Source organism: Micrasema longulum, unplaced genomic scaffold (genome assembly GCF_059751315.1).
Source record: "Micrasema longulum isolate JH-2025_06_02 unplaced genomic scaffold, ASM5975131v1 h1tg000346l, whole genome shotgun sequence".
NCBI classification, from domain to species: Eukaryota; Metazoa; Arthropoda; class Insecta; order Trichoptera; family Brachycentridae; genus Micrasema; species Micrasema longulum.
The window spans coordinates 147144-174818 of record NW_028277549.1 but is presented as its reverse complement, the minus strand read 5'-3'; positions in this window follow the sequence as shown (position 1 = coordinate 174818).

The window sequence follows — 27675 nt, the reverse complement described above, 5'->3', positions numbered from 1 at the left end:
ATGTTGGGAATCGAACCCGAGACCTCTTGCATGGTAGGCAAACGCGCTGACTATTACGCCACGAGGCCGACTACTAAATGTGTAAGTAAATACTACATGTGGATGTAAATACTACATTTGCATGTAAAATACTACATGTAGATGTAAATACTACACGCGGATGTAAATACTACATGTAGATGTAAATACTACACGTGGATGTAAATACTACATGTAGATGTAAATACTACACGTGGATGTAAATACTACATGTAGATGTAAATACTACACGTGGATGTAAATACTACATGTAGATGTAAATACTACACGCGGATGTAAATACTACATGTAGATATAAATACTACACGTGGATGTAAATACTACATGTAGATGTAAATACTACACGCGGATGTAAATACTACATGTAGATGTGAATACTACACGCGGATGTAAATACTACATATAGATGTAAATACTACACGTGGATGTAAATACTACATGTAGATGTAAATACTACGTGCATGTAAAATACTACAGAATTCATTAGTTAAGTATATACCTTGAGCCTGTATAGCTTAAAACCGGTCGGTAGAACATTTTTTTTTAAGTGCTTAAAAACAAAATAGTATTTATTGATTTAAATATGTCTATGTTTCTGATCCTATATAATATTGATTGTGATATACTTGTATGTCTGTGTTAACTAATAACTCGTCCGAACTCAACACATGAAATTGAGGCTTATGTCTCAAAAACGTGTAATACGCTGTTTATAAGTAAATAAATAAATCAATGAAAAGTCACTGACCCTGTTTTTTATATATTTTTATTATGTTAATCTTTGTTATTAATTTTCGTATAAAAATGTAAGATTCAATATGCACATGTATTTATAATTTTCTTAAACTGAACGGTTTGGGTAGGTAGGAAGAAATTGCCTCAAGGCAATATGCCCGCCATTATATGTGAATAAAGTGTCAAATAAATTAATAAATAAAGGCCTGTATTTTAACATCCCCTAATATTTATTTCGTCTGGGTTAAGATACCCTGTGTAATGCATTTCAATTAAGTACGTCAATACATTTAGAACTGTCAGACTATGATAATTAAGCTGTAGCCGTCTAGTTTGAAGGTAAAAATGAAGAAAAAAGCTTCGTTGGTTTAGTAAAGTGACAAAAGTGACGTGTGACTGCGGCGTAATAGCTGACACGGAGTTTCGAGGTCTTCGGTTCACATCTCAGTGTAGATATTTATGTCCTAGTTGTCTGGTGATTCTCTTCTAAATACTTCCTTTAAAGCTTAAACGGTTTCATTTATGTAGAGCGGATGTTGACAGGACAGGTGTGGCGTTATACCGCCCGGGAAACTATTATTTTGCACAATATTTTGTGCGACAAAACAATAAAAGATTTAGAATTTCATTAATTTATTTACGCATATCTGTCATTAACATAACATATTATTTATTGCGATTTTCGTTTTGTTTCCAATTTTTTATATTTTAATTTTAAAATCGTTTATGTTCATTGCATTTTAAAGTTGTTAAAGTTTTATTTATTTATTTTTTAACGGATATTGAATAGGGTATTCATATTAAAATATAAGAATAGTTAAAAACATTTAAAAAAAAAGAAAAGAAGCGTTGACAAACGTAAGGGACATCAAGACAAGATCTGGACTATTTATTTAATTCTCGTTTATTTTTTTATCTGATTTTTCTGCCATGTTTTCTGTAATATTGTTTTGATCCCATTTAACATCTGTAAATATTGTATGTTTCTGGCTGTTAAAACCAAGAATGATGAAAATCATAATAAAATAAATAAAAAATAAATATGAAACTATTATGTGGCTATGATGTAACACGAGTCTACTGAGGCGAGCGGTGATTTTTTAAATAAGTAATATACAAAAAAATGTTCCTTAATTTGTACCTACATGTAAGTACATAAACAGTGGTGGTTATAACAATTATTTAGTTTATTTTCCCATAAATATAGTTACAATAAAACATCATTATGGGAAGTCAAATATGATAGTAAGCTGTGCATAATCGCTTATTTGGACGATTCGCCCCTGGAGTCTACGTAGGATACAAGACTGGATATATCTCTCTTATTCTTTTAAAAAAATATATATATTTTATCAATTTTTCACGCCCATAAGGCTTGTACATACATGAAAGTTATATAAAACATGAGTATATAAACAACATAAAATTTAAAAAATACAACATAAAGCGATAAAAGATAGAACAGTGTTTAGAAACAAAGTTGGTATAAAAAAAGAAGATGAGTATATAAACAATATAAATTTAAAAAAATACAATATTAAGAAATAAAACATTGGAACAGTGTTAAGTAGTATAGTTGGTTTAAAATAAAAATAAAAAGATGATAAATTAAGAAGTGTTTTTTTTGTGATCTTCAAATGGACATTTTTACATCGGATATGGAAAGTAAAATTTGTATAAATATGCTGAATTTTCATGCAAAAAATATTTATCCTTACTATGCGAAGAATAATTATATACATGAAAGTGGTACCACAATAAATCTATTTTACTGTATAAAAAACAGCACGAAATTAAAACTTATAACAATAAAGACAGAGACGCTGTTATGTGGCCGGTGTTTGTGCGAAAGAGACAAAAATTCAAATAAAAAATCGTTCAATCGGTCAGTTATTGGCAGTAAACGAAGGTGCATGCCAGTTATTTGACCGGGGTATTTGTAATTTTTAATTTATTTTGCTATAACAGGCCTAAACCATAATATAATTTCTTTAAATTATGGAAAAAAAGTTATTTAATAGTATGCCTCTATTTATTTTGTCTTTTAAATGTCTGAACATCAGAATATTCTGTCATTTACTGGAGGTACTCACACGATGGTCCATCACCGTGTGTAAAGGAATTTTGTAGCACAGCTTTTTAAGAGTTAAGATACATTTATTATAATAGCGGAAAATATATATATATAGATTTAATCAAATTTTACCTGCGATGAAAGTTAATAGTATATACAGAATAACAATAAATTAATCAGACATGCTAACTAAATGAGATTGCAGTCATTCTTAAAATTAGACTGCATATTTTAATTTATTTGTTCATCAATAAGTTTTGTCATTTTATTTTATTTTATTTTATTAGGGAAATCAACAGTTCTACATACATATTTTTAGTAAACAAACAGATATAGTGTATAAACTCAGCACTAATAACAGATTTCCACATAGTATACAAAGTTAGTAAAGAAAATATATTACATATCAAATAAATACATACAATTTATACATATAAAAATGTTATTTTCATGTACTCAATAATCAAAGATTTTGTAAATATTAATTTTAAGAACATTAAGTTACTGTAAATTGGGCGGGATAGGGACAAAAATACTTGGAGAGGATAAGGAGGGGAGTGGAGATGTACATATTTATTATTATAATGTCTAATAAGTTACATAATACATTTTTAGTGTAAATTTTAAATCTGACAGAGTGATGTTTGTGTAATCTATATTTTTAAATTTTGTATTGTACATTGAAAAAGTCCTACGAAAAAAAGCATTTTTAACATACGATGTTTTACTTATTGGTACATGAAACAGGTGGTACCGTCTACAAATCCTGGCTGACACATGTATTGTTATTAAACCAAGCAGCTATGTACAGTCAACCATTCCTGTCATAATTTTGTAAAGCAGTAGTTGTCATGTTAACTTTAGTTAAGTTTTTTTATTCAATTAATAATGAACAACATTTTATAAAAGAAAATGTTGAAGTCTAAGCATTTACAGGGCTCGGGAATTGTAGTTGGCTGGTTTAAGTGGCCACTTTACACGCTGTGTAACATTCACCGTTTTGTCTATGTTTGAACATATGTATTCTTTCAATTCTTCCATCTGTTAATCTCTGTGAATTTAAAGAGCTGAAACCTTTATTACCATACGGATACCATTCTGACTGAATTATTTCACCTACATACTAGGCAACGCCTTAAAATATTTACCAGCCAATGACCCACCATATTTCCTTTTTTAACATTTTATTTATCTCAGTTGTAATGTTTTAATATTATGAACTCCAAAGGGAGTTGAATTCAGTTCTTGTCAACAAATTTTCTTTTTCACCAATGACTTTTAATTTTTTACTGTTAATAATGATCAAATATCACCGCCTTAGTGTTTTTGACACTACAACGTGCCGCACGTGGAAATGACAAAAGTGTCTTCATTCCTGTAGATGATACCGGCTTGGTTACCAAACCGTTTAACCGCTGGGGAGGGGCTTCAAAACCCGGCACCCTTCACCCAGAACCAGCACCAAGAACCAAAACCCAGCACCAGACGAACGGGAGCTATTAAATACAACAGGAAGATGCAAAAACGAAAATTCTCTTTCAACTCGGAAAAACAGTCAACCAGTGCGAAAAATATGCTCCACTTTCATTTTTCATTGAGAACCTGGAGCCTATGACAACGCCAAAGAAGTTTAAAAAAACACTTCTCCAACCCACTACAGGGTGGATCCACTCACCTCTATTTAAGCATTGGGTATAAATAAATTAATGTGAGACCGCCAGTAACCCTTCCCTTACTTAAGAAAATCCGCTTATTCCAGTACTGTTTAGTAAATACGCATACAAAAATGAGAAAAATAAAACCTTTATAGGCAATTTTATAATCAACCTATTTGAAGTTTTAAGTTATAATATTGGAAACGTAATTGCTAAAAACATGAAAAATATATTGACACACAGCGCGAGCGAACGGAACCTTTACGTTTTGTTACGGGCTGGCCTGCGTCGCGCATGAAATTGCCTCTCTCACTCACGTGTATATCTATAGCGACGAGAGTGAGACGTAAAGAATGTTTCAGACAATTGTATAATCAGAATTTTTTTATTTCATCACCGCGACAATGCGACGCATCGGTAAGTTTTTGATTGTATAGTTGGTTTTTTTCAAATTTCCGATAAAAAATCTCTTTCTGTGCTAAATAAGTATTTATTATTTAATAAAAAAATATTTAAATCTATATTTCAATGTATAACTAAGGAATACCGAAGGTTTTAATGCAGGATTTATTATATTTACAGATATATAAAAGTTATTAGATGCAATGTGTACTAGCTACACATTAACGGGAAGGGAGAGTTTGGACATTATTGTTTATTTGTAATTGTTATGTCTTTCTTTATCATATTCATTATTTTCTAACGACATTAATTTCTCTCTAATTTTATTTCAATGTTTGTTTCGTTTTTTTAGGACAGATTTAACTTTCTTTTTTTCAATAATTTATTATTATTGCTCACGAAAATATGTTGTTTATGTTAATACCGAAGCATCCCAAAAACATCCGGTATTTACGAATACGCCTATGGCCCCTACAAGCAACGCAAACTGCCGACTACCTCAAATGACCCGTTACTCATTATTCATATTATACACCTTTAATGAATAAAATTTAATCATAATATTACTTAAAAACACCTTTTCGTAATAGTTTGTTTGTAAATTTTCCTAAGAACTTTCAGCCTAAAGACATTAATTTGGTGACAGTGTACACCAATACATCACGCGGGAACATTTTTCACTGCTAAATTATTAGTTTGTGGTCACTGAATATCTGACTGTGTACGTGTACCTACATCTACATTTTTAAATTTATTTTGCTAAGGAAACATACAGAACAATGAAATATTTTTGAGTCATAAAAACTTTATTCTAATAAAGACCATACTATGGATACTATTTTTTTTCCTATATACGCCCAGAGGGCTTTTTCAAGAAAGGTATATAATTAAAATTAAATCGTATTATGGTTTAACGTGTAATAACATGTAGGTTTAATTGCATTTATCTAAAAGCAGTTATTAAAAAAAATAAAAAAATGTCGAATGACATTACATAAATAATATGAAATAAATATAAAGTAGGTAAGTACTGTACATAATTGAATGTTTTTAAAAAATTACATTACTTGGAAAAAAGTTAGCATTATTTATGTGTATAACAATGTAATTCTATCAAATATTAAAAGTTATCTAAAAATAAAATATTAACCAGTTTATAAAAGCAATATTAAAATACAGGAAATTGAAGTGTGTTAAATAACAATATTAACATTAAATAAAAATAACAGAAAAAATTATTAAAAACCAGTATCAATAAGAAAAATCTTTATAAGAGGAAAGCGTTTAGTTACTTATAATTCAAATCTTAAATTTCTTTAATAACACAAGAAAAGCGTGAAAATATGAATAAATCAGTATTATTAAATACTCATATGGATTAAAAAAGCTGTTTAAATGTGAACAAGATCTATGCAAAAATGAATTATTGGGTGAGTAATCAAAAGATGTCTATTTATTTTACGTCAGTGGTTGTGACATGTGACTTTATAAAAAAAAAAATGTAGATTTGTAGACCGGCCACTTTTAACCAACGTAATAATCGATCAAAATTGAATAAATGGTTCATTTAAATAATTCGGTTCAAAAAAAAAATATTGCGGAATTCCAATTGTCATGTCACTGTATTAAATCGAATCATGAATAATTTTTGCAGATCAATTAAATGTTCAATACCGACCTACCTACTTGAATTGAAAAAACTTACTCACCTAAGCACAATCATTAAACATGATATTTAATTGATAAAATCAGTAATATTATATTTGTTTTCACTCTGCCATTGTTGGATTAATAATCTTAATTCTAAATCTCAAAAACGTTCATTCTTCTAAACGACAAACGACCGTTTTTCTTTTGACAGCAGTCGCCTACCGTGTAAAGATTCTGGAAGACGATTTAAGTCTGTTATGATTAATTCATTACGAAGCATTCAAAATAAAAAGAAATCAACGTCAAAGGAGACATATTTTTTCTTGCTCGTCTTTCAGGACGACAATTATTACGTACAAGTCGAAAAAAGAAATAAAAATCTAGGCCGTGTCATTTTGTGGAGCGTCCCCTTGTGGTTTCTCGTTTCGCCCAGAGATGTCACTGCATCGATTTAATGTGGAAATGCATAGAAAAAAGAACGCGTAGAAAAAGCGCGCCAGAAGATTAGGCAGGATGATTAAGTATGAAATGACAGCTGTCAAAACACATGTTTTACGAGGTTTGTATTTGAACGTCTGGAACAAAATTATTTAGTCTGGTACGGAAGTAGGTACCTATTTTGCATTTTTTAGGCAACGTCAAAAGTACTAAACTAGGTAGCCATGTTATTTTATTTTATCTATTTTTGGAAAATAAAAACTAATTATACATAATATGCATATAGAATATAAAATAAATAGAATAAGAATAGAATAATAGAATTTGTAAAAATAGTTTAGACATGTTTCACAGTAGTATTAATTATAACAAAATTAAGTGAACATTTAAAAAATTTGCATAGCGTGATTAAAGGGATTAAAAAAAAATGAAAAAAGAAAAACAAAAAAAATAAAATATTTAAAGCATTAACTTTGCGGTCAAACAATTATTTAAATGTTTTTAAATATTTCTCGTTAATCGTCTCGAAACCGGTAGACATAGAAAAGTCGGTAAGTGGTTATATACAAATATTTAATAACATTTAGTAAAAAAAAAATATATTGAAACTTATTATAAATTGTAAATAGTAGTAGGCAATAAAATATTTTAAATAAAAATATTGCATGAAATATAAAAGTATAATCATAGATTTGGGGATATGTTTTTATTTTTTTGTTATATGTGTTTTAATGTCGTGGACTTCCCTTCTTTATTTACATTTAAATCAAGATTGAAATGTTGTTCTCTAAATCATTTGTCAAATTACAGTAAAATTAACATATATAGAATCGCATTGTAAAGCACCCTTGAGATATTATATTACAAAAAGGGTATAAAGTATTTATGTCCGAAAATTTGTATATTTGTGTGAAAAATTAAAGTATCTTTGTCGGTGACCTGCAATTATTGAACATGTTTAGTAAAGGCCCTTGGCCCGTATTACAATGGGAAGTTTATATTTATCTTTAATTTTATTTACTAAGTAAAATTAGGTTTTCTGTATGAAACATAGAATATAATATATGCAATTCTATTTTTTAAACATGTTTAATTACAGGTTGCCGACGAAGATGGTTTAATTTTTAAAATAAATATATACATTTTCGTATATATATATATTTATATATTAATTTTCTGTACGTATGATGTCACTGAACTCCTCCTAAACGACCGATTCACGTGCAGTTTTCAACGAAATGTAGATCTTGGCGTTGCCTGTGTTTGTAGATATTAACATTTTCGATTGAATCTGTAAACGAAAAGTGAGAAGCATAAATCTTTTTTTCATCGACCTACCAGGGTTGCATTTGACGAGAATGCATATGGAAATAAAATGGAAGGGTGTTGTTTTTTGTGTTTAAAAGGGTGAGTTTTTTTAATCCCAATCAGATTTTTTATAATTTCTTGCTATTTATTTCTTTTTACTGGATTTTTGGTAGTACTCAAATAATATTAACTGACATTTAATATATTTTTGAAAATCGTATTCATGTATGAAGTGCATCCCTGTTTGTGAGAAAAGACGAGTTCTACATTTTCAAAAAGAATTCTAAGTTTGAAAATATTTTTATTTATATTTTGGAATTCAAACATAAACAAGTACCTAGGTACCTACTTAAATTAATTTTTTGAATACAAATTAATAATTTTTAGTTTTGGAATTCAATCATAAACCTAGGTACCTGTTTATCAATGGAAATTATTTTTTCAAAGTAATAGCAGACAAGCCAACGTTTGGGCAGGACAACGTCTGCCGGGTCCGCTAGTATATATATATTTATATTTATTTACTTTATACCGTCTCCATATGTACCGATGAAGATAGCATTTGTAATTGCCCCCCGGATTTAAGAAAATAAGCGGTGTCCGGAAATTTTTATGAATAGGTATTTAAACACTGTTGTTCCGTCACTCTCTCGCAAATGCCTCCCGGCATGGTGTGAAAAAAACAGCTACACTTCGGACTGATTATTTTAAACTTAAATGGTCGTTTTGCTGTCTCATTTTCCGTACACCAAAACTGAATAGATTTGATTATTTTTTTTAAGAAAAAGTTCTGTATCGGTAACTTTTCAGTTTTTGAAAATTATTTACAATATTTGTACGAGAATACCGTACCTCCGTATACGATAAATAAAACCGGGCGCTTTTTTGGGTTTTTGGATGGATCTAGCTTCGATAATAAACAATTTTTTGAAAATTAAAACAAAAGAGACACGTAAATACTATATATCCAAAATGTGAAAAAAATCACCGTCCAAGTGCCGTAATCCAGGGACAAAACACGGGAATACTTTTGTGTTAAGAAAAGTCAGATCGCCTTTCCTCTTAAGAGGACACACGAGAGTTGATAGCTTTATTTATTTATTTTAATTTAATTTCTTTTATTTAGGAAACATACAGTACAGTTACAAGGTTTTATATTTTACACAGTTGGACTTAAATCTGGACCAGCAAGTTCTCATATTATAAAGTAATTATATGTAAGGTTATTAATTTAAGTACAAAAAAGAGAAGGAAAAAAAACATAGATAGAAGTTGTTTAAAAATTAAAATTTAAGTAAAAAAAAATAAGAAAATTTGTAAAAGTAATTATAGGTTAAGAATTAAAATAAAGAATGAAAACATGCTCAGATATAAAAATAAAATAAAATAATATTAACATTTTTTAAAAAGGAAAAAACATAAATATACACTTACATATTTTAAGGGAAGTATAAAAACATGTCAATGCAGCAGAGAAAAAAGAAAGGATAACAGGTATGGCAAGTAATATTTAAAATTTGAAAAAGCAATATGAGGAGAAGATTTTAAACCAAAGGTAGTTGATAAAATTTCACTAAAGCGATTTTCGCAGTAATACAAATTTCAGTAGAAAAATTTGATTAAAATTTACAATATTAATATATGTAATGAGAAGTGATGTAAGAGAAAAGGGGATCAACGGGAGTTAAATTCAAAAGATTTCAATATACTATTTTTAAATCATTGTAATCCTGTATGATAGATATGGTTAAAAAGGCGGTTAAAAGTGGAACACGATCTATGTAAAAACGAATTCTGACAATAGTTCGTATTGATGCCAGGTATTCTAAAGGTTGGGTAATTTCGTAGGGCACGTGATGGACAGTTTTAAAGCGTCCTGAAGAGATTTTTGAATACCATAATATTGTTATGATCCACTTAGGGACGGGCGTCGATTGAGTGTGAGCTGATAATATGCTAATTGCAGGTAACCAAATATAAATAACTCGATTCTTGTTTTCCTCATAAGATGCCTTCATTTCTACAATCAGGTTCATCTCCAGTTCGATGCCAAACATAAATCTTCTACTTTCTTAACGATGTCTAATTACCAATTATTAATTAGAGCAACCACTAACGGGTTTTACGTTTTAATAATAAGGATTACTTAATCAAGGGCACCGTATCAAAAATACATTTTTGTTTATTTAAATTTAAAATAAAACAGTCTAATTGTCACAATTCTCTTTTCAACTCTTAGAAGTACAAAGAGCACTGCATGTGTAAATCAAATGCAGCGAATTTCGATGATCTTATAAAATAAAGAAAGGTTGATTAGTCTTAAGTTTCAGATACCAATCCTAGTAAACAAACTGAAATTATATTACAAAATTTAGATCATTCAAGCAACTTCTGCACCCTCGAGGATGAATTACACAGATCTGTTTGTGAAACAAAAGCAAAAACCGAAACGAGTGTTTTCGACTTTAAGGCTACTTTAGGTAAAAAAAATAAAAAGGAAATCAAGTAAATACATACAAACAGAATATAGTCTACCTCGTAGTGTAGTGGGTGGTGTGTTCGCCTACTACGCTTAAGGTCCATGGATCCCTGGGGAGATTTACATAACCGTTAACAGTATGTCATCCACAGAAATCACATATCCTATTAATGCAATACAAATTCTGGAATTCCCAAAGGATCCAACCTGGGCCCTCTTCTTTTCTTCTATTTATAGATTTTATCGGTGACTCGATCAAAAACTTCGACTACTTTCTGTTTGCTGATGATGTCTAAATTTTCAAATGTATTCAAAGTACTCAGAATTCACCTTGCCTGCAAAATAATTTTAATTAGTCGATGGCATTGGTCTGTTTCTAATAAATGACCTTTTAGCATTAAAAAATGATGCGTTATTTCGTATACTCGCTCCAAAGAAACATCTCTATTTCCTTACAACATGAATAACTTACTTTTACCACGCTATTGTCAAATTAATGATCTTGGTATTACTTTTTAGCGAATTTGACGTTTAAGTCCCATTTACTAGTGTTGTCAATAAATCCAGTTAGATGCTTGGATTCTTACTTCAAAAGTCTAGATGTTTTAATAATACAACTACAATACGCACATTTTATGATACACTTGTTTGCAACATACTGATGAATAATGCTGTCCATAATTTGGGATACTTCCGAGTCAAACCAAGTTCTTATATCTTAAATAATATAATAATTATCCATCGTTTTTTTTAGCACGGATGCTGGATTACGACACCCTCAAATCATGCACTTATATTTTTATTAGAATTCATTTATATTTTTTTAAGCTATTTCTGGAAAAAAAGTATGTAATATAATCAAAATATATTAAAAGGGAATCAGTTTGTATGTTCCCAATTAATTATACTAAAACGACATCTCATGCACTTTTTACTCAACCTGAAACCGTACGAATGCCAGTCAAAATTCACCTATCAATATTGCAATTCGCTTGCTGAATACGGCTTTTGCAGATAATGGACCTATTTTTTTTAACATATTGGCAGTTTAGCAACTTTCTGCTTTCTACCGTCCCATCTCAACACAGAACTTTTAGTTCCATGGAGTTGGGACTTATATCTCAAATAATGCACGATAAACTTATGTATGTAAATAAAAAAATGTATTCATTTACTGGTCATACGATTATACCTCTTACTTACAGTATGCATTACGTAATGGTTTAAACAACCCATAAAGTAATGCATACTACAGTGAATCGTCAAATATGTATATAAATACGAAACATTTGTTTTTAAAAGTGCATTTACACTAACATATTTTACTCTCCCTCGACCGGCGTCTGAAGCGTAAGATAACTCATTCTGTCTTCATATAACAGCATATCGAGATATTGCATTCAGTGCAGTGCCGATTCTATTTCACACCCAGAACTGTTTTCATAATCTTGGACACGGACATTTATTTAAAGGGAGCATGGTTTTTTTAACTTGCCTTTTTAAATGCATACATTGTTTTTTAATTTTTTAAAAACTGAAACTGGTACACAAGTAAAAATCACACACATTTGTGAATTTTTCGAAACAATAACTCTTTTTTCCAAGGGCCACAATTAAAGTTTAGTGGATGTGTGTGTGTGTGTACAACTGTGTGAGTGTATATGTCATGATATAAACGAATAAACGCATACACGTGTCGACCACATCCACTAAAACGTGATATTTTATTGGGTACACAAACTGTCTGAAACCAGAATCTTTAATTGATTTGTTTTAATTTATATCTGGCAATTAATCCACTTTTTCGTTAATCAATTACAAACAGTAGCGTAGACTTAACATTTTTTTCTTAATTGGCTCAACCTCTTCGGATATATTTTGCAAGTAATTAAGATAAATCAAATGACAATATTTTGACTTTGCTCCGGAATGATTTTTCATAAAAAAGTTTGCATCAGGAGCAACTCGTCCATATAAGCGATTTTGCGCAGCTGATCATTGTAATATTTGAGTTTAAATAAAAATGTTTTATTGTAGTTATATTTATGGGAAATTAAGTAAAAAGTTTTTATTTATTACAAATTTTACACCTTTTAAATCTTCCTCGAAAAAATATATAAAAAAATATCGATAAAGTGCCCTCAGCGCCCAGCCGTTCCCAGTGAACGAAAAAACTAGGTATTAGATTAATTTAGTTTATTTCTTCATATAAATATGTGGGCTGTATTTTTTTTTTGTAAATTCATCATTTTTCCTAGGGCACTGAATTGGTACACCAATCGCAGCGTATCTTGATTATTTTTTGTTACATGATGGTAAGATTATCAGTCTTACGCTTTAGGTACCAGTCCAGGGACTATTAAATATTCTAGTTTGAAAACACAATTTTAAATAAATATTTCAAATCAACCATGTCATGAATCGAACCCGAGACCTTCTGCATGGTAGGAAAACGCGCTGACCATTACACCACAAGGCTGACGTGTTATTATTAGAGCTCTTATAATATGTTAATGCCGGCCTCGTAGTGTAATGGTCAGCGCGTTTCCCCACCATGCAAGAGGTCTCGGGTTTGAATCCCGACATGGTTGATATGAAATATTTGTTGAAAAGATATTTTCACACTAAAATATTTCTTAGTTCCTGGGCCCCGATTACAATGGGAGGTTTACAGAGTTATCTTCAATTGTCTATAAAGAAAAATCGATATTTGTGTACGAAAATTAGTATATTTGCATGAACATTTAAAGTATCTTCATCGGTAACCTATAATTGAACATGTTTAGAAGAAAAAATGGTATGCGTATTCTGCTTTAATTTTATTTGATTTATTTTTATTTTATTTGGAAAACCAACAGTTATACATACATATTTATAGTAAACAAACAGATATAGTGTATAAACTCAGAACTAATGACAGATTTCCACAAAGTTTACAAAGTTAGTAAAGAAAATATATTACATATTAAATAAATACATATAAGTTTATACATATAAAAATGTTATTTTCATGTACTCGAAAATATTAAAGTAAAAAATAAACAAAATTTTTTTTTTAGAATAGTAAGTTATTGTAAATTAGGCGGGATTAGGATAAGAATGCCTGAGAGAGGATAAGGGGGGGAAGGGAGATGTACATATTTATTATTACAATGTCTACCAAGTTACATAATGCATTTTTAGCGTAAATTTTAAATCTGACAGAGTGATGTTTGTGTAGTCTGTTTTTAAAATTTTGTATTGTACACTGAAAAAATCCTACGAAAAAAAGCATTTTTAACATACAATGTTTTACTACATGAAACAGGTGGTACCGTCTACAAATCCTGCCTGGCACATATATTGCTATTAAACTAAGTAGTTCTGCACGGTCAACTATTCTTGTCATAATTTTTTTAAGCAGTTGTTGGTCCGCACACACTCTGCGGTATCGTAGAGAAGTGATTCCATGATAGGTAGAGGCAGCTGAGTTTTCATACAGAAAACTTAATTTTACTTTGTAGATAAAATTGAAGATAAATGTTAACTTCCCATTGTAATTGGGGCCCTAAACTGGCACCTGATGCGTAAGACTGATTCTCTTAACCTCCATGAAACAAAAAATATTGAGATACACTGCGATTGGTGCACCAATTTAGTGCTCTATGCACCATTGGGAGCGGAAAGGGAAAGATGATGATGATTTCAATTTTCAAAATATTAAATCAATAAATTTAATGTAAAAATGGGAAGTTTTTCGGTGGCCAAGGCGTACGGTCCGTATATAAAATATAATTATTAGTTACGATTACTTCGGGATGCATAAATTACGCTTATCGTTCTCTTCATCTCTAAACAGTAGCACCAGCAATCCGGCGAGCCAGCATCCTGAAGGCCCTGGCTCGGGGCAACCGGCCGGCTGCTGCTGCCTCTCCGCTGTGCCTCGGATTCCCCGCATTTCTGCTCGTAATTAAGCCACCACGACAGATCGATTCATTAACAAAACGTCAATTAAAAGTGCCAGAACTGAGCACGCATACATGGAAATTTACTCAAATTAAGGGGCAGGCTTAGAGTATCAACCTAATAGATTCGCCCATACGGCGAAAAACAATTCTTTGATAACGAACTTTACATTTCAGCAATACAACGGGCCGTAGGTACTTGCGTTGAGAATATAGAAATATCAGTTTTTTTTTTAACATTTTTAAAGTAATAATAATTATTATTATTTATTTATATATATGCTTAGTGGGCATTTTTAAGGACATATTTATACATAGAAAATGATTATAAAATAAAGTCAAAAACACAATAGTATATAGTAGACTTGGTGGGAGTGGAAGCGGGAGAGAGGTGTTTATATCTGAATTTGATTCAGTGATCGTATTAAAAAAGACAACTTGTTATCAAAGAGAATATATTCATTTACATATACGCCCAATGGGTATTTTTAAGGACATATTTATACATAGAAAATGATTATAAAATAAAGTAAAAAACACAATAGTATATAGTAGACTTGGTGGGAGTGGAAGCTAAAGAGGTATATATAATTGAATTTGATTCAGTGATCGTATGAAAGAAGACAAATTGTTATCAAAGAAATCAAGATTAGTATGTTTGTTGGCAGACCTAAGAGTTCTGGGCATAGGGGAATGAAAACCATAGTTAGTTCTATGGTTATTGGTATGAAAGAGTAAGTTTTGTCTTCGGTTTCTAGTTTGGATTTTTAATTTAAATGAGCTCAGTAGTTCAGGCGCATCAAAGAGTGAGTTGAGAATTTTAAATAGGACTTGAAGGTCGTATTTATTTTGACGGTCTTGAAGAGAAGATATATTTTAGTTCATTTCTAACTAGTTGTACGTGTATTGGTCTCAGGATAAGCTCGACCTCCAGCCTATCTTTCTTATAAATCTATGTTGAACTGATTCAATATTTTTTATGTGAACATCATAATATGGAGACCAGAAGTGAGGAGTTGGTAAAGAGAGAAGGAAAGAGGAAAGAGACCGGAAAAAACCCTAATATTCATGTGATTACTTCGTATAACTGTTGTAATTGGCTTAGACCGTAATTTTATTAACACTTTGTATATAACCACGCGTTGTGTCCCGGTGCCGTGTTTTCACGTGCTTTACCAGCTGTCTAAAAAAGTGCATTTTACTGACATTAAGTGACTTTTATTAGTACTTTTTCACTGCTGGTAAACCACGTGAAAACACGGGATCGGGATACAAAGCACAATAAAAGGAATGAGACCCTGTATATTTATTAATTTGTACTTTAACAATGTTTGTATCTTTTTTTTATACAGAATAATGTACAATAATATCCTGGGGTGTCAATAGTATACCGGGCCAAGGGAAACATTTTACAATAAGTAAAACATGCCTTATATTAGTTATTTTACAAAATTAACAAAATAATAAAATTAATACGTAGTTTATCTAATTAACTAACTAACTAACTAACTAACTAACCATCACGCCATTTCCCCAGAGGGGTAGGCAGAGAGGATAGAACGCCACACCACTCTGTCCTGGCACACTTCCTTTGCTTCCTTCACATTCATACATCTTCTCATGCACGCACGTCGATTATTCCGACTTTTCACATGACCACTTTCAAGAATTTGTTGTACTTGATCATGCCATGTCTTTCTCGGCCTTCCTCGACTTCTACAACCAGACACATTCGCATCATAAATCTTTTTAGCCGTTCTTTCATCATTCATTCGCTCCACATGACCGAACCATCGCAAAAGACCTTTCTTAATTTTGTCGATAATGCTTAACTCAGCCTTGCATTCTGCTCTAATTTCGACATTAGGGCACCTATCATACATTGTTTTTCCGCACATTCGCCTGAGGGATCGCATTTCAACAGCATTCAGTCTACTTTCGTCCCTTTTTTTCCAACTCCATGCTTCGCTTCCATACATTAGGGTTGGTACCAGAACTCCATTATGAACTGCTAATTTAGCCTCTTGCGATAGACACTTATTTGCTACGACAGACTTTAAGGCACCATTAACTCTGTTACCGGCACTAACCCTCCTTTCAATATCCTTGTCCATATTTCCATCTCTAGTAAACATACTACCCAGATATACAAATTCTTCGACCTGTTTCAAACTATCTCCATTTACTACAATCTTACATTCAGTCATAGTTACATTTCTTATAATTAACCATAACCATTAATTATTAACCTAATTATAATTAACATAATAGCAATATAAACAAAAATAATCATAAAAAACATTACCAATTGTGCGAACATTGCAATGTGGCTCTCCATAAAGGTCAATGTTGGCAAAACTATCATACAAAAATGATTTATTAAATTGTTTTAAATAAATATGAGAAGTTTCGATTGATTTAACCCAGTATTTTCATAATTATGACACTTTTAAGAAACCCTTCACAAAGCATAAAATTTCACAAAAATTGGCCGGGCACAGGGTAAATTCTATGTGTATTTGGCCGGTGATCAAAGTGTCAATTAAAAAAAAAAGACTTTATTAGAAACAAGTGTGTTGAATTGTATTAAATTTAGTTACAAAAATATGTTTCCACTGTGGTATTTATAAATTGAATACTATCAATTCAGACAATTATTATCATGATTTATTATAATCAACAATTAAAATTATTAATTTGGTCGTTGTCATTTTAACACACCAAAACTAAGACTACCCCCCTTAACCAGACGAGATTTTTTATATCCAAATATCTTTACTGGGAGCCATCTGATTGATTTCTTTATCGAGATGTAAATATTGTAGTTAGTATTATCAATATAATGTAACATTTCTTTGGGAGTCAACGATAGATCAGTGTTCGGATAAACTAATCATTCGTTGCTTCCTACACGATTCGAGAGATTTAAAAATTCTTAAATTAATGATGTTTCTTATTCAAGAATTTGATATTAATGTCTCCTCAATTAAGAGTCAATGGTCAAAAGCAAAAACTAGCTCTTTGGCAGGAGTGTAGTTGGTACGTAAGAACCATTACGTTCACAAAAAAACAAATATACATTGTTCAATAAGATTTTGAAGCGGGCTCCCTGAAACTGGCATCTTTTCGTACCCATATGAGAGGCTACCAGTGACCGACCAAAACAAGGTTTTCAGCCGAAACTGAAATCGAATTTAGGCCTCTGTTCTAGTTTCGGCCACAACCGAAACTTATTTTTTTAAATATTTATTTTATTTCATTGGAAAGCCAACAGACATTTATACATTTATAAGAATCAATTATACCATAAATACATATCATAAAGTCCAATTAGAAGCTTCCACATAATATTGTTATTGTAAATGTTGTCACAAAAATTATACATACCATAAAATAACTAATCATACAATACTTATAATATTACTAGAAATGTAAATGTAATACATATTATTCAAAATATATCTACTTTTGGATATTGGTCACACAGTTGCACATTATAATATATAATACAACTATAGTTGACCATACAGTGTTTATTTATTATGTGCCAACATACAGAACTGAACATAACCTGCATAATATAGGCTGCGGATTCAAGGCGCAACATCATAACTTGAATTGTTTTTGGAAATTTCACTTTTAAGGGAAGTTAAAGATATGTTATTCATATCAATACAATTTAATTTCTGATTACACATATGGCAGGTTCTATTTACAAATGAATTTTGAAAAGATTTAGTGGAACATTTAGAAATTTTAAAAATAAATTACACACTGATTACAATGGCCATGGAAATCTACGCGCCTATTTAAAACTTAGATTGTACTATAAAAATAACGACATAATTAATGTTAAAAGGTGTTTATATATGAAATAAAAAAGTAACCAAATGCATTTCAAATTAAATAACCTATATAAATTTTAATTGTCTGTACGTGATACTAATGTAATTAGGTGTGTAATTATTTTCGAACAACTTAATAAAAATATATTAATTAAGACATTCATTGTAATTTATGGAGGTTATTAAATTCAATTATACGTTTTGAGTTTTAACACACCAATCCGCAAAAACAAAAGATTTTGTGTTATCTTAGAGATAAACTCACTATTTAACCTAATTAATAACCTCGTCTAATTACTGTTAAATTAATATGACTGAGATTTTGTATGGAATTTATTTATTTCACAACAACAACACCAAACCATCACGCCGTTTCCCCGCAGGGGTAGGCAGAGAGGATATAACGCCATAACACTCTATCTTGACATACAGACCTCGCTTCCTCTACATTCATACATCTTCTCATGCACGCACGCCGATTATTCCTACTTTTGACATGTCCATCTTCAAGTATTTGATGGACTTGATCGTGCCATGTCTTTCTCGATCTTCCTCGTTTTCTGCATACATCAACATTTGCATCGTAGATCCTTTTAGCCGTTCTTTCGCTGTCCATTTGCTCTACATGTCCAAACCAACGCAGCACCCCTTTTTTGATTCTGTAAATAATGCATGTCTCAGCCTTACACACTTCACGGATCTCGACATTTACCTATCATACATCGTTTTACCACACATTCGCCTGAGGGATCGCATTTCGACCGCATTCAACCTACTTTCATCATTATTTTTCCAATTCCATACTTCGCTCCCATACATTAGAGTTGGAACTAGAACTCCGTTGTGAACTGCTAGTTTAGCCTCCTGCGATAAACATTTGTTTGCCAAAGTAGATTTTAGTGCACCGTTCACCCTGTTCCCGGCACTCACCCTCCTTTCAATATCTTTCTCGGCCTTTCCGTCCCTAGTAAACATACTTCCCGGGTACACAAATTCCTCTACCTGATTCAGAATATCTCCGTTCACGCTGATCTTACATTTAGTTTTTTTTTGTTTCATAATTTGGATGTCAAGTTCTTTCTTATTCTGTTTGGTGTATCAGGATTAGATATTGGTTGCGGTGATGATATTAATTCCGACACTTAAGCGGTAACTTCCTATAGCAAGATAGCGGTACGAATATTTTTTTTTGTTGTTAGTTTATAGTGCGGATCACAGAAGACATCATTTGTTTTAAGGAAAAATACAGCTGTCAGTTTTATTTGAAAATGGAATTTGTGAACTGTTGCAATGCGGTAGGTACTGCCAGGCTGCTCAGGTTCCTACTTCTCAAGGAAAAGCCGACAACCAAAACATATAAATGGCAGTAAACATTCACGCGTAACCAGTCGTCAATACACTATAAAAAGAAAAACGTTAAGTATTCAAACATGTTTGTCCCTATAAACTATTAAATAATAGTTTTGTTAACTCTTAAAAGACTGTGGTAAATAATTCCTTTGCGCGCGGTGATGTAACATCGTGTTACTTCTAGTAAAAGACGGAATATTCTCAAGTTCAGACATTTTTTAAAAAAATATGGAGACATACCGTTTAATCCTTTTCCGTGATTTATGCAAAATAAACATATAATTTAGCCCTGTTATAGCAAAATAAATTGAAAATCATAAATACACCGCTCATATTACGCGCGTGCGTCTCCCATCACTGTCATCAACCGATTGAAGACTGGATCTGTTGTACACAGCACCCGCCATAGAACAGCGTCTTTGTCTTTCTTGTTATGAATTTTATCTTCGTGCTCTATTTTATACAGATGTGTTGCTGAATTAGCGTTAATTAATTCTTTGCGTAGCATGGATTAATATTTTTTGTATTAACATTCAGCATAGTTATACAAATTTTACTTTCCAAATCCGGTGTGAAAATGTCTATTTGAAGATTACAAAAAATATGAGTTCATCATTTAAAAAAATAAGATACATATATCAAGTCTTGTTTTCTATGTCAACTAGTGTGACATCATAGCTACTCAAGAGTTAATAAACTATTTATTTATTTATAAATTTATTGCAAAAAAATATATTCATACGGGGAATCTATATAAACCAATTAATGTAAAATGAAAACGGAGCTTTCTCTGTTTATGATAGTCTCCATCTAACATGGCACAGCCTGTTATAAGATGGAGATTTTCTATCTTTAGAGCATAAGTAGACCTATACTAATAAATATAACATAAAATAACATAACATATATAAATAATAACATAAAAAAGAAAAACTAAAACTACTTAATTATAAATACCTAGCTAATCAAATGTAAGAAATTAAAAACCGTTATTATACAAATATAAAGTATATACATATATATGTGCAAAGAATACATGGTACTCAAACATAAATAATTTAGTATGATATATAATAAAACAAATATAAAGCAAGAAAATACATCAAAATATAAATAATAAGTGTACCAATTAGATAGTTTTTTTGATTTACATATATTTTTCGAAAAAATCTCTCGCTACACTATTTATATGTGCAGTTAATAATGCATATGATATTCATTTAAAAAAAGGTTGATTCAATATTAAATATTCAATTTATAAATAAGTCCTACTATCTGACACTGAACTGAACTAAAATAAGTATGTTTTTTTTCGATTTTAATTCCTCGTTCAGTTGATTAATTGCTCATTTGAAATTCTTCTAAATAGCCGACATTCACAGGACAATATTAAGTTCACTTTATCTTGCTGCGTACTATTTCGGGGCCTCTTATTTCGGATCCGTGATGAAGAAGTAATGCAGCTAGGCCTATTAACATGACACATATGAATGAAGACACATTCCTGGTACAAAGATACCGGGGCTTTTACATGAACACGTTAGCATTATGTCGAGTATGTTGTCACAAAGTAGTTAAATAGTCGTTTTATGGGCGCGAAATGGGCAAACAAGGTATACAGTATGCATAACTACTAGCATGTAAAGTATTAAGATATTTCAAATAAAATATAAATTCTAATAGCTTTTTTATAACCCCGGTATATAGCTACCTACGCCTAGGCATAGTGACGGAATGAGAATGGGAATACCTAGGTGTAATTTTATACCAGATTTATAAGTAAGGCTCGTGGGGACCAGAGAGTGAAAGACGAGGATGTGTCGTTGTCTATGGCCGCAGTGCCCAATGGACCTATATAAGGGCGCGTAAAAGTAGTGCGGCGCGTAGTGTCTCAGACTTACGGCTCAAAGGTCCGTAATTCAAATCCCACTCCACAAGTCTACTATAAATTTCGTTTGGATTACAGGGAAAATGTAATTACTTTGATGTAGTTTGAATGCATTTATAGTATTTTTCAACGTATTTTATCTATAATTATAAAAGGAGTTCTTTTAATCAAATGCCAGTAACAGGTGCACGGAGGATAACAAGAAAAGCAGTTTCGAGTGTTTTTACGTAAGTTCCTGTATTTATTTCTCGTGAGGTTTTAAAACTAACAGTTTGAGATTTATTTATTAATTTATTTTCCATTGTAAACAATATTAATAAAAAAACGTTACATTATACCTTAGATATTTACCTAACTATTCGTGTGGAATTAAAAGTTCAATCGTCAGTAATATTACATCTGCTGGAATGACGCGAAGTGATGTTTCTAACTCTTGTGTGGCTGTGATGTCACACTAGTTGACATGGGATGCAAGACTTGATATATCTCTATTATTTCTGAAAATAATGAAGTCATATTTTTTTTAAATCTTCAAATGGACATTTTTACACCGGATTTGGAAAGTGAAATTTGTATAACTATGCTGTATGTTAATACAAAAAATATTTATCCTTGCTGCGCGAAGAATGAATGTCCACTAATTCAGCGACACATATGTTTAAGAGAGAGCACGAAGATAGAACTCATAACAAGGAAGACAGAGACGCTGTTCTGTGGCGGGTATTGGGTAAAACAGATTCAGTCGTCAGTCGGTTGATGACAGTGATGGGGGACGCACGCGCGTAATATGAGTGGCATATTTATGATTTTTTATTTATGTTTCTACAACAGGGCTTAATTATATATTTATTTTCATAAATTATGGAAAAGCAATAATTAACCAACAGTATGTTTCAATGTTTTTTTTTTCAAATGTCTGAACTTTAGATAGATATTCCGTCTTCTACTAGTGGTAACACGATGTTACATCACCGCGCGCAAAGGGATTATTTCCTACAGTCTTTTAAGAGTCAATATCTGGCCCTATCTCTCGGATATGATTTTGTTGTTGTAATTTTAACTAGTCTATTAAGTAAAATATAATCAGGTAATGGAACGTGTATAGTTAGCGGCTGTTAGTTGTGCGTTGTGGTTTTGATGTCTTTATTTAAAACTCTTTTTATTTCACTTAATCAGTTTCAACGGTAAATTAATGGCCTCTGTTACTAGAACATTCTAGGAGCTGATAGCTTTCGGAAACACATAAAACATAGATAACAGGGTTGCGCCAAACTTTAAATAAAAAAATGTATTTAAAAATAAAACCAAATGTGTCATGGATTACACATTTTTATCATACACAGTTTAGTGTATTTAATGGAACAAAACAAACTTCACTCTTTTTATACGCTATGTAAATGAATAGTTTAGAGTGGGTACTATAGTAAATTACTCAAATTAAAAGCTTAATTATAAATGTTCAATGAAGCAGTTCAAGTCCATATGTATTAGTGATAAAAGGGAAATTCCAGATTTAGCGCTGGTTTTTTAAGTTATTAAATAATGTTCTTAACAGTCCCGAGTCCCGAACTTTTAAATTGTGTGAATTTTTATGTAAGACAACGTGGGACGGGACAAAATACTTCTTCTGCTGTTGATTTGCTCAAATAAATACTCACATATTTCACGGCTCCACGTGTTAGCAAACAGACATGGAAACATAGATTTATTTAATTTATCTTTATACAAATTAAAATCATTAATTTTTAATCACTTCTTTTCTAAATTATAAAACATGTACTAAGTATTTTACTTGTTTTACTGTTTATACTATGATAGCCTCTGTTACTTCAATATTTTTTATATTGTAACTCTTTAATTAATGTTAATTTGCTGCACACCTTTGTTATTTTTTTAAATTTAATTGTACTTTATTATTTCTCTTTTTTCTGTTGATTTTATTTTATGTATCTATACTTTCTATACTTGTGTACTCCAACAGGTCCAAAAAATTTTTAAATTAGAAATTTATTTAGGCCTTACCTTGTATGTGAAATAGTTCGATCAGATGAGTCTCTTCACAGCAATAGAGGTATCATCTTTTTAACTTCACTAAAATCAACAGATAGAAGAGTTGAAGAAATATGTTGTTAGTTTTAAATCATGTACATGTAGGATTTATGGTGAGGTGGGGATCCTGCCCAAGTTGGAGTTGACAGAAGAGGCGAGGTTGCGGTTTGAATACGTATTTATTACATTGCGAATAAATAATTAATGAAATTATGTCGAACGAATATTACGGCAATTGGGTGTTTAACTGGCTGTACTGGGACTCACTAAACTGACTGGGCGTGACCGCAGAATAAAATTTATTGAATTAAATTGAAAACGCTGAGTTTCTTCTTGAAGTCGTTACACTGTATTTCAGGTCAAATAATTTAGAACGGGTGTGTGTCATCGATCAATGTCAAAACCTCACACATGTATTATTTACAATTTGTTTAAAAATGGGCCCAAAAAGATAAATATTTACTTTAATCAAAAAAACAGAAAGTTTTTTTTTATTAAAAAAAACAAATATTAAAATTTAATTTAATGTCTAAAAATTATGAAATTAAAAAATAATAGTTGATGTGTTCTATGGAGGTAATAAAAAAAGGCCTTTATAATAAGAATTTTAAAAATACAAAAAATCTCTATCCAGTAATGTGCAAATAATAAAAACACAAATAAATAAATAAAATTTCTAAATTTCTCGCAACCGAGGGAAAACATTTTTGCAAAGGCAGCATTGAAGTTAAGGCTTATGACCTGTCATTGGCTTATGAGGCTTTACACACTGTGTAACAATCACCATTTTGATTTGAGGAAATATTTATGTTTAAACATTGATATATCTTCAATTCTGCCATCTGTTGGCTTATTTATTATTCATTTATTTATTTATTAACGGACTTAGTTCATTAAAAAATGGCAAACACAAATCTTTAAAATACAAACAGGCACAATATAATAAAATACAAATAAAGAAATCAAAAGCTTGAACAAAAAAAATAAATAATCACTACCTCAAGACAAGATCTGGTCTATCCTAATGATTGTTTAAATCTAGAAAGACTGACACCAAATAAGTCCAGATCTTGTCTCGAAATTACTATCCGACACAATCGTGACATTGGTGCAGGGTGCAAGCAAGCCACATTTTGTGGTGTGCTGTTCAAGGAACAGTACATCATTATTTCGCAACCGGCGGATCGCAACATTGAATGCCACTTGTTCCAGTAGCGATGGTACATCAATGAAGCCATTTAGTAAATTAAATATAAATATATAGTTAATGTTATTTTTATGTTTTGACTTTGACTTGTGAAGGAAAAGAGCTCGAAATTGATGTATGACTTTCATCTTGCTCAATTGTTTCACCAGCAAGGCAACGCCTGAAAATACTTTTTGATTGACATATTTTTCTTATACCAGTTATTTTAATCAACAATACATAGAATTAAGAATAGTCCAGAAGGAGCGTAGAATCATATTTGAATACATCGCACTATGTTGAAAAATCCCCCACACTATGCCCCACTTTCAACCGCGCGCATGCGTGAACTCACCGCGTCATGTTGCCAGATCGCGAATAATATAATCATAACACAAATTTAAGACATATTTTTTAAAAAAAAGCAATTTGTTAATTTTTCTAAAATTTTATTGTACACGTGGAAACATTGATTGACACAACATAGTAGATAAGTAAAGGGTCATTTAATAAGAGTAATTTAGTTAATGACCTTTAAAAAAATCTTTTTTTATTTTACATAAAACGAATATTTTTACGTCGTGTTAAATATTATTTGACGTTTTAAAGATAATGTTGTTTAATCCAAGAGGTTTAATTTTCATAAGTTATCTCATTAGATGACCAAAGTAGCGTAAAATATTTGACTACCCTGGCAACATTAACAAAATGTCCATTTTCTTTTCTTTGACAATCTGACAGATGGAAAAATAATTCAATTTTTAAGTAATGCGTTTGCTACTTACGCGTGCATTTGCTTATTACACATGAAATGTGATCCCATCCTGTTTGTTTAAGATCCCAGCCGTATTTCTATACTTTACGACACAACACGGCATGGTTGAACTGAGCGACGTCTACAAAGAAACTAATGAGTCAAAACGTAAAACGACTCCTTCAAGAGTACTTTAGTCGCCTTCTGTTTCATGCGCGTATGCGGTTTCTAGACTATTCTTAATTCTATGCAACACTATTTGGACACACTAAAAAAACTGTTAAATCATATTTTAAGCGAATTGCTTTGTTGCCAACCCTATTTGGAACATCAACCAAGTGATCAGCGCATCCCTTTTTACACTTTGCATCCGGCGTGAGGCGATAAGTAGAACTTCACTCCGCCATCAAATGGCTTCATTTATTTTAACACAAAGTGCCTTTTTTTACAGCGGCCAAAACGACACTTAAAAAGCTGCGGTTCCCTTTGAAAACGAAAATGGTCGCTCTAATGATCCCGGTGTAAGGTATTGTAAAGGTTAAATGGTTTGCGCGCTCGCTAGATTTGTGGTTATTGGCCATTGCTGACAAGAGAAGTGACTACGTTATTGCCAGCAAGCAAACGAGAATTCTTCTTGAATCTTATATCTTTTATCCGCGTCTATCCACCGAATGACACGATAGATAGACAGTTATTCGCTTACTACTGCATCTAAGATTGAGCGCAAGTATTGTGTTTCCCGACGACGCGACGTATGAGCCCAATGACATAATGTTGTTCAAACAAACCATCACGCTGTTTCCCCGTAAAGGTAGGCAGAGAGGAAAAAACGCCACATCGCTTTATCTTTTTATATATTTATTTATTTAACTTTTTGTACATAATGTTATTTGTACATTGGCGGGCTTGCCAAATGGCAATTTCTTCCAACCAACCAATAAAATAAAAGTTTTATTTTTATAATTCAAGTTACAGAACATATTCAATAGAAAAAAAATAATAAAAAGTTAAAAATGTATAAAAATAGAAATAAACGTATTTGTTTATAAATCACCTTAAATCAAAACTATTACTTAATGGGAAAAAGGAAAAAAGAGGAAAGAGGAAAATGGAAAGGATATCTTTGCATACAGATCTCGCTTCCGCTACATTTATACATCTTTCCACGCACGCGCGCCGATTATTCCGACTTTTAACATGTCAATCTTCAAGTATTTGGTCAGGCCCGTGTCTTTTTTAATTTTTTTATATTTTTATTTTCTTTTATTTAGGAAACATACAGTACAGTTACGAAGTTTTTTATTTTACACAGTTAGACTTAACTCTAATGGACCAGTGAAGTTTCCATATTTTAAAGTAATAATATGTAAGGTTATTAATTAAAGTACAAAAAAGAGAAGGAAAAAAAACATAAATAGAAGTTGTTTAAAAATTAAAATTAAAGTTTAAAAAAATAAGAAAATTTGTAAAAGTAATTAACAAGTTAAGAATTAAAATAAAGAATGAAAAACATGCTCAGATGTAAAAATAAAATAAAATAATAATAACATTTTTTTAAAAAGGAAAAACATAAATATACACATACATATTTTAAGGGATTCAAAGAAACGATGAGACGAATCTTTAAAGAATCTTTAAATAAAAAAATAAATTTAAGTCAATTTAAAAACATCTTCAAAATTAATAACACATAGTAAGAGCAGCAATATATTGATTTTATATACATATACAATATAAGTAATTAAAATTAGTTTAAAAGTATAAAAACATATCAATGCAGCAGAGAAAAAAGAAAGGAGAAAGGTATGGCAAGTAATATTTAAAATTTGAAAAAGCAATATCACGAGAAGATTTTAAACCAAAGGTAGTTGATAAAATT